This window comes from Myotis lucifugus, unplaced genomic scaffold, assembly GCF_000147115.1.
Source record: "Myotis lucifugus unplaced genomic scaffold, Myoluc2.0 scaffold_208, whole genome shotgun sequence".
In the NCBI taxonomy this organism is placed as follows: Eukaryota; Metazoa; Chordata; class Mammalia; order Chiroptera; family Vespertilionidae; genus Myotis; species Myotis lucifugus.
In genome coordinates, this window is record NW_005871256.1 from 2,056,860 (window position 1) to 2,061,558 (window position 4,699).

Consider the following 4,699-nt stretch of genomic DNA (forward strand, 5'->3'; position numbering starts at 1 on the left):
GCGGCCGGACTCCTCCCGCCGGGCGGGGCGCTCGCGCTGGGCGCCGTCGTCACGTGACGCGCAGGCCCCGCCCCCGGTCGCGGTGGGCGGGGCCTGCGCCGCGCGGCCACGCCCTGCCCTCCGGGTGCCGGCCGGGCGACGCTGAGACGCGCCCCCTGAAGGCAAACCGCGCGCGCGGGGACACCTGCCCGGCCCCCGCCTGGGCGCAGCCTGGGGGCGGCCGTGGGGTCCGGACACGGGGACGCCCACTCTACAAAACCCGGCGGCGAGGGCTCCTCCTCGCACGTGCGCTCAGGAGAAAAGGTCCAGACGCGCACGTCTTCCAAAGTCAGGCCTTCCTCCTGCGACTCCAAGACGTTTTCAGGGAAATTCCAGCCTTTCGGCTCTGACATAGGATGGAGGCGCTCCTTTGCTGGCGAGGAGTGCGCTTTCCAATGGGCCCAGGGGAGGCTCTGGAATGAGCGTCATCATGAGGTCCCCATCCGGCGCCCTGGGCCCACCCTGGGCGGCTCCGCAGGCCCTGGCCAGTGTGGCCTCGGATGCCCTTGCAGTTTCCCTCCCGGCTCCCTGGGCAGCTGCCAGCTGCCCTGGATTGTGGTGCAGAAGGAGCTCTGAATTCAGCTTCCCATGCGCACAGCCGGGGTCCTTGGCGCAGGCCTCCTGGACAGAAGGCCAGGCTGGCCCCCGCCCCGGGTCTTCTGTGAATCACCTTTTCACTGCACGGCTCGCCTCCAGGAACCCCTCGGAAGCAGCAGCCAGTGCGGCCCTCCCTCCGAGCCTTTCTGTTCTTTCTGCTTGAACTAAATTGCATTAAAGAAAAGAAAACATCGTCATGGGGGAGTTAATTCATCTCTAACATAATTTTCCAGCAACTGTTTCATATTTACAAAATGGCCCATGGAGTGGAAGGATCCTGCTGTCATTCATCAAAGTGGACAGTTTTCACCTTTTTGTTGGAGGCTGTGGGATGAGTCCAAAGAATTCAGCCTCCTGATATCTCGGGAATTACACTGCCCAGCTTCTGAAACCACCGCGCACACTTCTGCGTGCAGATAAAATGTCTGGCGGCTTATGTGACAAACAGGCAACTGAAAATGGGTCTGAGCATCAGGAGATGTAGGTTTGAGGTTTGGCTTCCGGCTCTGATTCCCGTCAGATTGGTAGTCTTGGAGATAACACTGTACTTACTGAGAAAAATGATAGCATACATGGAACTTGTGGCCACTGGAAAGAACGCTCTAACCAACTGAACTAACTACCCAGCCAGGGCAGAACCTGATGATGTGATATGTGGAGCTTTGACACTATGGATTATAAATGCTTTTTAAGTGTCAATTCCTAATTCTTTAGGTTTCTTAGGATGTGATCCATTAGTGCTCTGAGAGAACTAAGAGTTTGAATCTGAAAATTGCTTAATTTCCATCAGAATAGAGCACAGCCCAGTTATGTGTAGACAGAATATTATATTATCCCCGCAGCTCACCCCGAGCTTCCATTTCGACAAAGCCTGCAAAAAGGTTGGGAGAATAGGGCTTTCAGTGTCATGTCTGCACTTGAGTGGAGAAACTGGAAGACTTCAAAGCCTTCGCTACTCAAATGAGTTAATATCTAATGGAAAAGTTGCCTCGTCGTCTCACACGCAGGTTGCCCTCACATACAGGAACATCAAGAATCCTAGTTATCCACCAAGACAGGCACTCACTTTATAGCCAGCTTATGGGTGGTTGACTCAGATGTTGAAAGCTTTATAAGTACATGTTTAAGGAAAACAACTCGTGCAGGAGACATCACCCCGAGATAACAAGTGTTAAATAAATCCTGGTTACAGCCTGGCCTGTGTGGCTCAGTGGTTAATCATGGACTTATGAGCCAGGAGGTCACGGTTCGATTCCTGGTCAGGGCACATGCCTGGGTTGCAGGCTCAATCCCCAGTGTGGGGTGTGCAGGAGGCAGCCGACTCATGATTCTCTCCCATCATTGATGTTTCTATCTCTCTCTCCCTCTCATTTTCTCTCTGACATCAATAAAAATATATATTTTTTTTTTTAAGAAAAAGAAAACAGCCTGCTGAGGTCAGTTTCTTCCTGGTTGGCTGGGAAGAGGCTGCCCCCGCTGACCCTGCACAGACCAGCTCCCATCGCCTCGGATGCTGGTCAAATGCACAGACCGCAGTGGCCGTTAGCAGATGGGAACCTTGACTAATCCCTCACATCTGCTCGGGGGTCTGGCCTAGCCCGGGAAGGCGCACACACCAGCCGGCTCATGGCCGGCTCGCGGTCATGAAAGGAAAGCAATGTTTCCTGAAATCTAATTTCATCTGGGACAGAACACATCTCATGGAATAGGGATGATCTTGTGCAGATCAGCCCTCTCCACTCGGCCGGGTCCAAGTGTCAAGTCACATACGCATTAAATTTTCAAAAGTCCAGACGTGGCGTCCTTCCCAGCATCCTGTCTCCCTGCCCCGTCGTTCGATGCCCCCGCCCCCTCCCCGTGCAACCCACACAACTGACATCAGGCCTCTGGCCTCACCAAGGGCAGCTTCGTTCCTTTAAGATTGATTAGTAGCTCTGATGGCTTTTGCAAGAACAAAAGCGGTCAAATTCTTATTAGTGGTAAACTTGGAAAAAATGATTTGGCCACGATGTCAAGCTGTTTGCCTTCAGAAGGGAAGCAGTATACCCACTCGAAGCAGCATCCATCTTAAGAGTTACTCCATACAAGGGTCTTCTGTAGTCATCAGAAGCTGGGTTGTTTTTACCGAGTTCTTCATCTTTATAGTATGTCCCTGGCCTGCTAGAAACAAACACAAACATCTTTCCCTTTGTGCCACTGAGAAACATCCCCTTCCGAAGTCGTCAGGAAAATCCCTCACGGGACAGAGCGCCCTCTCGGACGGACAATTAAAAAGAAAAGGGGTGAAAGTGATCAACAGGAGGCCACAGAACAGCTGTCTGTGGTCACGGCCTCCGAGCAGAGTGCTCCCAGCCAGCCAGCGGCCGAGTGACAGCGCAGCACCCATCACGGAGCTGTGTGACCCAGAGGCCCACTGTGCCCAATAAGCGTGGCTGCGACTCGCTGGGGTGTGGAGAGCCAGCCATGCGGTCGGGTCAGCTGTTACCTTTGTAAGAGGCCGCGTAGCCCCCAGTAAGGCCATGAGGCCCCAGCCCTGACGCATCTCAGCCCGCACACCTCTGGTAACTGGATGATGCAGGCACTGCCCTGCCTTGACTGTGTGACCTTGGGCAAGTGGCCTCACCTCTGTGCCCTGTTGTCAGCAAAAGGGGGAGGGGGCGCCTGGACCTCCACCCTCCTCGAGTAGAAAGGCAGCGTCCCAGTGCCCCGCTCCCCGGAGCTGTCAGCCATCGGAGAAGGCGGGCTTGCATGGCAGCCCCGCAGGAAAGCAGGAACGGGCCCTCTCCCCCATGGCTGCTGCAGGAGGCGGTCCAGTGAGGACTCTGACCCCGAGCAGAGACGAGGCCACCTGCCCTGTGGTCTCAGTGGAGGCCATGTGGGGAGCAGTAATGAAGCCCCCCAGGCCCTCCCAGCCAGGAGGCGGGGGTGGGGTGGGGGGAGGCTGAACTTCGCTCTCTTCTCAGCAATACGGAGGGGCCCTTCCCCCAAACCAGATGTCCACAGGGGCCCCGGGGAGAACCCAGACTTCCACCCCACCTGGGACGAGGGCAGTCCTTCCCTGGGGCTCCCCGTGGAGCCGGCCTTCTCCTGTCCCTTCCCAGGGGGCTGACCTGGTCTCTGAAGGTCCCTGTCTCTTGCTCCCCCCCACCCCCCAACCCCCCAACCCCACTCCCTACACTGCCCCAGAGGACCCTAAGTGGGTGGAGCTGCCTGTGAAGGGGCACAGGGAGCTACAGAAGTGCTAACCTCAGGAAAAAGACCCCACAAAATGTAGTCGCTCTTAAAGGAGAAGGAGGGGACCGCAGTGGTCTGGCTTTGACTGTGCTTCTGCGTGTCAGGTTCGTGTATGGAGGATTTGGGGATCCCTGCTGTCATCCAGAGTTTTTGTTTATGCATTGAGTTGAATAGCCCCCAAATTCAAGTCCACCCGGACCCTCAGGATGCGACTGCATTTGGAGGTGGCGTCTTTGCAGACATAGTGAGGTGATAGGGGGTCACACTGGATAAGGGTGGGCCCAGATCCAAGGACTGGTGTCCTGATGAGATGAGGAGAGGACACCCCCAGGGAGACGGCCAGGGGAAGACCGAGGCAGGGTCTGGAGTGACGCTCGCCAGCCAAGGACACTGGGGCCCCAGAGGCCGGGGAGAGGCACCCGGCGACACCTCGATTTCAGATGTCTGGCCTCCAGAGCGGCCAGAGAATAAATGCCGCTGCTTTGAAGCCACCCAGTTCGTGGTCATTTGTGTCTGCAGCTCTAGGACTCGGACATGTGGGTCTTGCTTCTCCCGGGGGAGTCTCGCTCAGGGGGCTGGAGGGAGGGAGGTCTCCGCCCTCCCCAGGCAACCAGCGGCTTCCTCGCAGCAGAAGGCACTGCAGATGCTACTTGGTTGCTGAGGAACTGTCTCCCGCACAGGAACGCAGAGCCCACCGAGCATTCTCCCGGTGCAGGAGCTGGGAGCGAGCAAACCAAAGCCACATTCCTGCTGGGCCACCTGGACGCCGCTGCGGGCACGGGCTCCCGCCGGGCACCTGCTGGCTCAGCAGAGGCCCGGGGTCTGCTGG